The 12,330-nt window shown below is 39.2% G+C and overlaps 1 protein-coding gene across 4 annotated transcripts in view; it reads left to right on the top strand.

The window, feature by feature from the left end:
* The window catches only part of flrt1a (fibronectin leucine rich transmembrane protein 1a), a 71,584-nt gene that overhangs the window by 52,842 nt on the left and 6,412 nt on the right, over nt 1-12,330 (top strand). The gene's annotated exons all lie outside the window — the stretch shown is intronic.

Here is a 12,330-nt window from a genome sequence, read left to right as displayed (position 1 = left end):
GAAGATATCATCAGTACAATATTTTTCAAAAATAGGAGAATAATTATTTCTTCATTCAGAATTAAGATCTGTCATATTGTAGAAAATGTGTTAATCTAATTTTTTTTTTTTCAATCTCTAAATCAATATTTTTGCACCATTATTTTGGTGCTTTTCTTAAAAAAGTCTGTTTTGGGTTTTTTTTGTCTTTGCAACTCTTTGCATGTCCACTCTCAGTGCTCAGTTATTTTTGCACCAATCTGTGAAAGTGCAGGATGGATGGTGCAGCACCATGTTGTCCTGAATTCAAAAGCAGTCGGACTCTGATGTATCCCAGGAAACGTGCGAATACCTCTGTCGTTTTTTAAACTAACGGCGCCCAACTGTAAGGGAAGATAATCCTTCCACGATCCAACCTACTGATCAATTCACAGCCAATCAGAACCTGGCTGATCGATTGGTGCGTCATTAATACTCATTTTTAGTCATGAGTTTTCCCATATGTGGCTGTTTTTATATAATTGAAACAAAATAATTTTACATTTATTTCTTTGTCAAATGTTTAAACTTTGGATTGCAATTCTTAAATGGAAGAATAATTTCTTTCTGTGAATCTAATCTGACTCACTGTGTAAGTTTATTAAGTTCCAACCTAATAATTAGGTTACTTATTTTTACTTTTCACATTAGGTTACTTATTAGGATATATTAGGTTAGATTTGTAAAGCATCTGCACTGTACAGACAAATTTAAGTCACTTGTGCAGAACGCTGACCTGAAGTTTTCCATCATCCTCACGGCCGTATAATTTGATTGAAAAGCTGTAAATAATCCCCGACATGGACCAGAACAGAACGCAACCCAAACCAGAGCACCACCTTGCACCGTCACTCTTTCCCGATTTGTGGCGGCAATTAAAATCCAAGATAAATGAAGCCATTAAAAACAAACTAACACTTACCAACAGTTAAATAGTGAGCCGTAAAGCACAATTATCCCCCTCTTTTTTTTTCTTTTTTTTTTTATGGGCAGGAGGCCGAAGAAAGCGATCAGTAAAGGTTTCTCTAAAAGCTAGCACCCATTAGAAGAACAGAACGACTTGATGTTTTTTCCTTTTTTTTAGACCGGCTTTGCTGGGACACCTCAGTTCTTTGATTTTAATGTGCTATTAAAGTCTGAACTTACCTGCTTCGATTGAGTCATCCTAAATCAGGGATGATCTAATCCTTGGTTACCAAGTTTGTCTAAAAATGACACAGTGACAGTGAGAATGATGATCTTGTAGGAGTTTTGATCAGAAAATCGGAGTGAAGAAACTCTCCACTCAGTGTCTTAAGACTGAATCTCTCCCACATCTGATGCCTCACACATGAGAACCCCACTCATCCTGAGAAGTGGGCATTACAAAGGATCTTGAAATTTGCATCTATTTCTCCAGGTATTTCTACTACAAAAAAAAAATAAATAACTCGTATGACTTCATGATGTTCCAATTTTTTGCAAAAGCGTTTATACCCCTTCGAGGTGTTCGCAATCAACATTCAACAACCATAATATTAAAGCTGCAGTAGGTAGCTTTTATTAAAAAAAAATTTTTTTTTATTTATTTGTTAAAAAGGTGACCGTCTTGTGACGGTATGAGACAGAGAATCTGCGGGAAAATCTAGCTCCTCTGCCTTCTCCCAGAGCTCCCAGTGCAGTCAGAGACAGGAGGCGGGTCTTAGCGCTGTCAATCACCCTCCGTGTACCCCTGCTACTTCCGCCTTTTACCCTCTTGCTCTGTGCTACGCTGCAGAGACAGGCTAGTTAGGATGACTATCAACGGTTTTCCTGTAATGGTAAGATATTTCTCCACTGTTAGCACATTTAGCAGCGAGTACATTGAGTTGATTGGCAGCGCTATGACCCGCCTCCTGGATCTGATTGGTTGTTTTTGGTCGGCAGTGGTGCATTTCTTCAGTCGGCAGTAGTAGTTCAGGCAGGAGGTGAAGGAGACATTTTCACAGATTATCTATTTCTTAGCATATTATCTTGACCTGGTGATAAAAAACTAATTTTTTTTATTTTTTTTTTATAAAAAGATTTCATTTAGAGGCATCAGAGAGAAGGGGGTAATTACTAATTCACATTTCACTTTTTATAACTTCTTCCATCTAACAATTTTTCACTATGTTGGGTTGGTGAAATCCCATTAAATACATTAAGCTTTATGACGGTAACATGGCAAAATGTTTCTTAATCCGCTTTCCCACCCAGCAATTTGCTGTATTTTAAAGACAACTAGAAAGCAATTCAACCAGAAATTACTTCATGTAAGTGATTTTCTGTGTTGCATTGCTGTTGTAATTTCCTTTGAGAAATACATTATTAGCCAAAGTGGATTTTAACTGGATGGCATTCTGCCAGCATTTATTACTTCTGCCAGTCCCAGGAATTGCTGCTGTGCGTTTTCACTTTCAACAAGAAGCTCAACAAAAGCTGCTCAAAGACGAAGAGACAAACACACAGAGGGGAAGTGGCTCCAAAGCAAAAAAAAGATGAAAACATTTTGAAACGCAGATGCAGAGTAGAAAAAAATCTGTTCGTGTCAGCTGACAGGATAGGCAAAAAAATAAAATAAAATAAACTTGCATGATTCTGAAGCTCGGTGATGAAGCGAAAGAAAACTGAGTCTTGGTCAGCTGCTTTATTGTTCCCACAAGTCCCATACGCATGTGGACGACATATGCAAACGGGAGAGGAAGGACAAGAATAAATGTCTCCGAAGTGAAACTCAGAGCTTCCTTTTTTTAAACCCCCTGCAGACTAAGAGTCGGTCCCCAGACGTCCCGGCTGCGTGTGACGTTCACGGGGCGTTGGTTTGTGGAACGCTGGGAGCTTAACATCTGAACTGGAATTCGGAGAGAGCAAAGCTAATCCACGTTTTAGAGACGCCAAGGCGTCAATTGAACCGGGAAGTGACATGAAGACGTCGCCCTTACAGCACATGAAAGAGATTGAGCTCATGTTGGGACAAAAGAAGGACATAAATCATCGAGTTATTAAAAAGTAGCATTAACAGGAAGCATTGCACTGAAATACGTCCAGTCATGGAGCCGCGTTGGAGGGCCACACACTGCTGGTGTGGGTTGTAATCTCTGAAACTAATTGTGGGGTGACTTTGGTGTGCGTCATATGCCACCATTGTGTGTGTGCATGTTTTGTTTGTTTTTTATATTTGACATATTGTGTAGATCACACTTTGTTTTCACTTTAATTTGACATCTTGATAAAAGTTCAGTTACTGTACAATAAAGTATGTACACCTCAGCTACACAGATGATTTTCAGTCCATTGAATTCATCTCCACATCACCAGATTGTTATTCATGTCTTCCCTACTTCTGCCCATCTAGTGAGATAAAAACACTTTTATGTACCTTTAATTACTTCTTTTTCTTTCTTTCTTTTCTGGAGAATTATAATCTAAAACTCAATGCAGTGCAGCTACGGCTTTGGTTTTGCTAAAACTAAAAGAAAAATATATTTCTGATGGGAACAGGTCAAATGGATACTTAGCAGTGAGAACTGCCTTACTTGGGTGTTTGGGTTCAGGCTTTTTTTTTTTTATGTGTCTTTCTGCTTTAGATCATGTCCTTGCTGTTCATTTATGTTTGGTATCTTTTTACATTCAGTTCATGTGTTTGTTATTGTAAGGAGAGTCTTTAGTTTCTTATGGTGTTCTGTTTCTTATGCTGACTCAGTCAATTCCTTTGGTTCGACGTTTCTTCCAGTTGTAGTTCAGCTTCCTTTCTGTTGATTTCTGTCCCTCCCCCCGTTTCCCTGCTCTGCTTCTGCCTCACCTGTTCCACATTTCATCTGATTACCTCATCTGGTTTCTTTGACGTTTTCCACCCTGCTTCCTTTCATCATCTCATTGTTTAATGTTGGATTCTTCCATTTACTAGCCATGCTTCATGACTTTCTCTCTGTGGTTTCAGTGTAAGTCACAAGTGTCAAACTCCAGTCCTCGAGGGCCGCTGTCCTGCAGATTTTAGATGTGCTACAAGTACAAACCGCTGGAATGAAATGGATTGATTACCTCCTCCTTGTGTAGATCAGTTCTCCAGAGCCTTAATGACCTAATTATTGTATTCAGGTGTGGGGCAGCAGAGGCACATCTGAAAGTTGCAGGACTGCGGCTCTTGTTTGAGACCCCTGGTGTAAACGGTTCCCGCCACGTTATGCACAATAATTACCTGCAATAGCGACTCGGGTTTTTTTCAGTGTCTGAGACAAATGAACTAGTAATAATGAATCAGAAGTTTGACTTCCTTTTAAGTAGTGATGGTGAGATGAAGCCTCATGAGGCATTGTACCACTTGAGCCAAATGGTTCGAGAAAGGGTTCATTTCTTGAGGCTTCATGTGCACACGAAACCACCTACTGGCCAGGTGTACAATCACAGCCCGCTGTATCTTAACACATGTGATGCATTGAATTTTTGTCTATTATGGGTCTTGGGAATGACTTCACAAAAGGTGTACATATGTGTACAATAAAATATTGGTTGAACAATAAAATATTGTTTGAATGTATTCTCTGTGTGTAATTATTCCCAAAATAGTAGTGTCATGTGATATGGCATGTTCTGTAATAATGTTTTTCTGTGACTCTAGAAAAATGGCATGAGCTTAATCAGGCAGAGGACAGTGAAAGTGCTTGTGGAACTAGGGAGGGGGTAGTGAATAGGCTAATGCTTGTGTAACTTGGATGATTTCATTCATTTTTATTAAGAAACAACAATTTCTCCACAGTTTTAGGTTTCAAACGATTTCTCTTTTTTGACACTACTTCTCCAGCCTTTGAAAAGACACGCTCACATGGCACAGATAATGCCGGGGTGCATAAATAAATAAGTGCAAGTTTGTACAGATTGGGGTACAGTGACCGATGATTAGAGTATAGTATATAGTATAGTAATGAAATACCTTGGCTGGGTGAAGCTCCAGTTTCCTCCCTATTCTCATGCAAGGCACGGTAGTGTCTTAGCATGGATGAGGTGTTATTATTGTACCCCAACTCCTTGGTGCACAATAAACACCTCACCTTTACAGAAAATAAGAAACAGTGAAAAATACAGTTCCTCATAAGCAAACCTAATGCATCTGCAAATGTTCAGTTCACCTTACCTCTCGCTGGCTCCATCCTACTCCTATCCTGTCTTCGCGCTCCTAAATCTCCTATCTATCTATCTCTCTCCTAAACTCTCCAAACACCAAACTAACTGTCTCAAACTAAATAAACATTATCCAAACTCTGCTATCCAAACTATCAAAACTCTGTCCACTCTCTCAACTGACCGTAACTCGCCTACAACAACCCACATTTTGAATGGAGCCTGTGGGGTTTATAAAGCTGTCAAACCGCGCGACAAAATCTGAGCCATTTCCCGAAGCAGTCACGTGGTACAGCCGGGCAGCGAGGCCTCGGACGTCATCGTTTTCGGCTCCTCCCCTAAATGAAGCAAGCCTCGATACGCGCTTTACGGAAACGCCCCCTCCATTACTCGACACACGCCTCGAAGCCTCGGCACATCACGTAACATCACTACTTTTAAGCCACCAAACCAATCAAACAACCTTCTGCTAGTTATATGCTGACTTATAGACCGTCAGGCATGACAGTTGATATTTTAAGAATATCATAATATACTATTTTGTCACCTCCTTTACTAATAAAATAAGCTAAACCCTCATGAGAAAAGCCTTAGTTGACTATGTGAGACTTTTCGCTGTTTCCATTCACTTCTGCCGTTTTCATACAGCCACTGTTACAAGTTCCTTTGACACAGCTGTTGACAGAAACAGGATCATTGGTACCTGTGTGCATCAGAACCAGGACAAAACATTAAAATGTCTACCTAAACACTGTCGGAATGTTTTAATTTTGTACATCTCATTTGATATTTATATGTTACTGTAATAGCTGAGGGTATTATTTGTGCTTCAAACTCTCTTCTTTACACATGACGGAAGTCCACAACTCAACACTAAAGGTTTAGCAAAATGCTTTTCATTTCTTTTTCTCAGATCCATTTTCACCCTGAAGGAAGGGCCTCGTTGTGTGACCGGCCCGCCCACAGCCTCGCATTTATATCGCATCTCGTCAGGGTTGAATTCAAATCTAACCAATTAAGCCAACCAACCTCCCTCTCGGTGTCAGTGTCTCTCGCAAATAAAATAAAAAATAAATAAATAAAAAAATCCAATCAAGAGTTGTTGCTGAAGCGTGACTTAAAGGAGGGAGGAGATAAATATGCCTTTTTTACAGGCACCATTTAGAACCATAAAGTACATTTTCATAAAATCCAGGTTTTAACATTAAAACCAGAGCTGGTTTATCTAGAAGCCCGTGAAGCCTTGATTAAAGCCTTGAGTGTGACCACAGTCGCAGTTCGACATCCTCTGAGCTTTATTTACCGTCTGCTCTGCCAGGCTCTTTCTCTCCACTGGTGTCCCACTGTATCAAGCTCCAAAGTGGCAGATGTCTGACTTGCCTATTTCTACCTGTGGTTGGACCAAATTTCGCCTGCGGTGGCGAGAAGCTGGATCTCAACTGCAGCCAAACGCAGGGAAATAAATGCAGAGAGCTCTCCACACTTATTACGCCTCCTAATAATGATGTGTAAGAAGTCTTAAAATGCAATTATTTTTTTATTGCAACAGCATGATTTCATGCTAAACCTGCATCTGTCCAACGGTGTGAAATTTTGTCTTCTTTTTTTTTTTTTTGTTTCATCTGGCTGGGGAACAGAGAAGCCCAACGCCGCTACTGTTCAGAGAAAATTTACTAAGACAACTTACTGTCGTTCTGTCATTAGATCTGTTTCAAGTTGTTTGGCTTGAATTTAGATATTTAGACATTTTCTTTATAGCCATAATTTAAATGATGAAGAAAGCCTGCATTTCTTGAATTTATCCTTGTCTTTCCCATTTTGAAGAGTGAAACAGGACATCATGGTTTCTTGAATAAAAGCTCCTCGACTCTTGAAGGAACCTCAATTTTTTTTACATTCAAAAATGTGTCAGGGAAATGTATTTTATCAGAATTGTTAGCTTGTTATTAGCTAGTTGTGGCATACTCTGATGATTTAGATAAAACAAAAATCTTAGGGGATTATTTTCTCATGTTGTGTATTTGCTAATTGGAAATTTTTAAATAAATTTATTTATTTTGTGTGTTTGACAGATGGAGAAAGAGGGACAGAGAGCGGTAACAATGAAACATGTATTTAAAGTTTGTTTGTTTTTATCCACAGGGGTTTTTTTGTTTTGTTTTTTACATTCAAATGACATACAGTATCAGGAAGACAAGCTAAATAAAATGTAACAATATGATGCATTTTTATGTTTATTTTGTTCTAAATCTTTGAAGATTACCCCATATTTTAGTCTTACAACTATTACATTTTGTTTTTGGAAAGGCAGCAGCAAGTTTTAATAGAAACAATAATTCTGCCCCACGCCACGTCTGCTCAGTTTGATCGTGGGGCAAAAACCGCGACATCTGCCTCCTAGAAAGAAAAAGCATCACTTTGTGCCTCAAAGTGTAAATAATATCACACTTCTGCCTGAACATTAAATATATGCATTTCCTTGATACGAGGAAATATGCATTTCCGTCGCTTGGCTACGTTTGAAAACGCAGCCAAGCGACGTTTTCAAACGTCGCTTGGCTGCTTTAGACGACCCGTCCTGTAGGAATAGTTTGAGAAAAGGTCAGGAAGAATTTGCAGAGCTCAAACATACTTATAATGAAAACATTTCAAAGGAGCAACAAGATGAAGGACTTGAAAAGATTTCATTTCTCAGCAATATTCTCCGACAGACGACTCAATATCTTATAAACACAAACGGTAAAGTAAGAAAGTGAGGCATTTTCCTAAAAATGCCATTTTTATCTGAAATCATCCAACGGTTTTGAATTTCTGACACTTATAAAGTTTTAAGCTGCATGGATCAGTTTCAGTCAGTTTAAGTCTTTGAAAACTCAAATTATCACTTGATCATTTAGTTATGTTCCATAGAAAATTCGATAAAAAGGTGAATCGGGGATCTGAACTGCAAATATTCAAGGTCCATTTTGTTGTTGGTTGATGCGTTTTAAATCCACCAAAGGTTTTGATCAGGGGCGCTTTGGCATCACCCAGTGGTCAGAATTATTTTGAATACAGTCTGATTAATCTAATTTGCGTTATGAATATCTACATTTATATTTATTGTGTTCTACTATGTACCAAATTGTTGGAGACAAATTTTCTCACAGTAATTCACCAACGGTTCATTCTCACACCAACCCTGCTATTCATTAAATGACAAAGACGGTAATAGCACTTGTGAAAAATAAGTGACTATTTCTTCATGTGTGTCTTGCCACATATGGAGGAAAATGTTCACATTTCAATTAAGGTTTTGCTGGGAAATTCAATGTATTTGGGTGAAGTGCAAAACACCATAAATTCAAATTATGACACGATATTGAGAGGAAGAAATGAAATTGCTTGCTTATGTCGCCATGACCCCAAAGTGTTTGTTGCATTGCAGAAAAAAACTTTCCAAATGAGACTTTTATTGATGAACCTGAGGTCATATCCAGTTCAGCTAAGATAACTAACTACCTTGTAACTCCAAGAAACCCACAGGATCACACTATCGATCAAGGCTAGCATTCAGCGCATCGCAAACACTCAATCTCCCCCGGCGAAAAAAAATAAAAAATCCCACCGACTCACGATAGATCTGGTCCCAGCTTTGGTCACAGCGCCGGAGCATATTGCCGCAAGCAGGATGCCACCCTCATGTTAATGCTGAAAGGATTTAGCTGCAATCCATCTATCCTGAAGCGGGAACGGTGAGCTAAAGGAGTTTAGAGGGAAGCAGCGGCCGTGGCAGAGAGAGCGAGGAGTTGGACTGGTGGCACAGGAGAACTTATTATGGTGCTGTAGAAATGAAACACGACACAGCGCTGTAAAGCTATATATCAAGTAGCTTTAGGGTCCTGTGAGCTGCATAGCCACCAACAAACACACAACCCTCTAAGAGGTGAATCTCCCAAGTGTGAATGTTGTTGGGCTCTCGGAAGACGACTGTGTGGTTTCTCTCGCCTTGCGGAGACTAACGGCAGATCCTTCCTATAGTAAATATGGAAAGAGAAATGTGTAATTACAGCCTTCACATTGTAAGGCAATTAGCCGTAAACATCCAGAGTGTGTCAAAGTGCTGCCGATGTTACGAACAGGCAGCTGCGTAATGAAAGCACAGGACTATTTTTAGTCTCCTTTCTTGGCTCAGGATCCCACCTTTCATGAACAGTTTCTGTGCTGTTTGATCAAGTTAACTTGTGTGGAATTGATGCTGATACACATATTTTTTTTTTTTCCTAATAAGTTGATTTTGTATTTGTGTTTGAAGCAAGAGCAATAATTTAGCAATGTACATGAATGGAATCAAGACGAGAAGAAAATCTGTCACTTCCTGTTATTTACTGTACATTTGAATAAGACAGTGAGGACAATATTAATACATTTTAAATGTACTGGCACATTTAAATGCAAAGTAACTGTTGACAAACATGTTAGACCTGATAACATATTACATTATTCAAAACTCTTTCAAGCTCTTGAAGAAGTAGCTGTGTGTTTCCAAATTTTTGCCACATTATAGCCACATACTTCGTTTTGAATTTGTTTTCATGTGACAGACCACCACAAACTAGCGCATTATTGTGAAAAGGAACAAAATCAAAGTTTTCACAGATTTTTTATTTATTTTTTACAAATAAATATCCTAAAAGTAGGGTGTGAATTTGTATTCTGACACCCCTAAATAAAGTCCCGTGCACTCATCGGCACAAAGCAGTGCATAATTGTGACACGCAAGGAGAATGACGTTTTTCACAGTTTTCTTTGAAATTATATGAACATATAAAAGTCTCAGAAGTACTTCCTGATTTGGAAATAGGTCCTATTTGAGTGAACGTTTCATGTAAACGTCCTACAGCTGCTTTCGGGGCATTTATCTACTAGCTTTATGTGGAGACTAACATTTGAGTTTTGGTTTGCAAAATATGTACAGCTCAGTCGGTTCGGAGGGAGAGCGTCTCTGAAGAGTCATTTTCAGGTCTTGTCAGATTTTCCATTATATTTGGATCAGAACGTTTTATGGGATCATTCAAACATAAACATCCTTTTTCTAAACCAATCCATAGTAGCTCTGACTGTGTTTGGCGTCGTCCTGCTGGAAAGCGACCAAAGCTTTAAGCTTTAATTAGCTCTAAATATCTTAACATTAACTATCTTTTTTTGTTGTTTTTGTTTGTTTGTTTTTTTTATGAAAGCTACTTCACAATATGTTTCACTGTGTAGATGTCGGTGTGTTCAGGGTGATTTTCAGTGTCAGTTTTCTGTCACATGGAAACTTCCATTTTGGTGTGATCTGATCAGATTTTCTCTCTTCAGCTCCTTCAGAGTTACCCCGGGTCTCTTTTCTGCCGCTCTAATAAATGTTCTCCTTGTCAAAGTGTTTACCTTTGACTTGCTGATTGTGCGATACTGTTGTTTATCGAACCTCTTCACTGAACGGCTTTTTACTAGTTGGAGAACTACTTCAGGCTCTGGATTACATGTAGCTGAATCAGAGTTTAAAAGAGGTTGAACCCAAATGCATATCGCATTCTTTTGCATTTTTTACTTGTAAAATCATTGATCATGATTTGTGATCAACAACCGGATGTTACTACAGGTGGAAAAGACAAAGAAGTCGACAGGAAGTGGGAGGAGGATGTTGTCACAGCATGTTTTTCAATGACTTATTGCATCAATAAACTTCTCCACGATTTTAATTGTGTTTCTAATTTAATAGAAATAGATTTTTCATATATATATTAGTGGATAATAGACAAAATGCAGCTACACTAAGGAGCAATGACGTTCCTACAATTTGTTTGTTTACTTTCAAGATTTTGAATTAAGTGAAAATGCTTTTTTGCATTTTTTTTTAATTTTCCTTTCATAATCCTTGTTCCATAATATAATCGCTAAAAGATAACAGGCCCATTTGACAAAGATAAGCAATCCTATATTATTACAACAAATGCAATCCTACAACTTCTGTGATTAAGCAAAATGACCATTTTCCTCTTTCTTTTTTTTCTTTATGATCGCTTCTTTCATCCCAGTCGTCACTCTGCCCATCATCTTTTGCATCATCCATTTCCCAGGTCAAGCCCCTGAATCTAAAATCTAGTGCACGACTATGTCATGGAGGATAAGCTGCGGACCACAATTATCTGTTTTCCTTTTTTCTTTTCCCATAAGTGAAGTGGATTTTATGATACGTCAGGCTTTTCTCTAGCCAACTAAAACCTAGTTTTCCAGATGTCCCCTGTTCTCTGCCACTATTAGAGTCTTAGTGAGGAGAGGGGATTCAGTGGTCCAGCTAAAAGCTGCTTTCGGTCACTCTCTCTCTCTGTCCATGTCTGTTTTTTATGCAAATTGATCCAGTTCCAGTATTGGATCGGGTGTAGTCGGGTGTACAGTGCTCGGCCTGAGGCGACCGGCTGTCTAGCTCACACATTACCCCACATCCCGACTGTACTCCCCGCCATAGACCACGCTCCTCATGTGGGTTAATGCTTTCAATTTGATCGTCCGTGGACAGACAAACAAAAAGGTCTCTTTAGGTATTCACAAACACAAAGAGCTGCAATTTTTGGGGGGGATTATTCTGAGCTTGAAGAACAAAAATGAGCAAGCACAAGCCCCCGAAAGAAAGAAAAGCTCAAAATGTGTGGTTGTTATTCCACGTAGCACCTGCTTAATCCAGAGAATCACAGCTCAATATGCTCTTTTAATCCCTCTGGCTCTCTGTGCCTCTTCAATCTCACACCACGTCTATCTTGTTTTTAAAGGGCTGACCCAAATACTCTAGTGTTCAAGAGACTTGCAGCCGAACCTCTTGGGACTCAAAAGTCATCCATTCTTTAGCACTACCCCGACTGCCACTCCCACACACACACACACACACACGCACGCACAAATGCTCCCATGAACATTTACACCAGAAAACAGCGTACATCTGCCTTTCTGCTCGTAAACCGAGTCAATAACAAACTGCGCAAAGTAACAATCTCCGCTTTTTAAATTTTTTATTTCACTCTTCAGGTTCCACTTTAAAGAGCACTGACTCCACTCTGCTGCGTCGAGGGGACTGGACTGGAGTGGAAGTAGGCATGAAAAGGGATTAGTGGGTTGCAAGTCAATTTGAATATTTTGTGGAGTTGGGGGTGGGGGGTAGGAAGCACTGCAGATGTC

This window comes from Gambusia affinis, linkage group LG15, assembly GCF_019740435.1.
Source record: "Gambusia affinis linkage group LG15, SWU_Gaff_1.0, whole genome shotgun sequence".
Classification (NCBI taxonomy): Eukaryota; Metazoa; Chordata; class Actinopteri; order Cyprinodontiformes; family Poeciliidae; genus Gambusia; species Gambusia affinis.
This window is presented reverse-complemented; position numbering and strand designations above follow the sequence as displayed.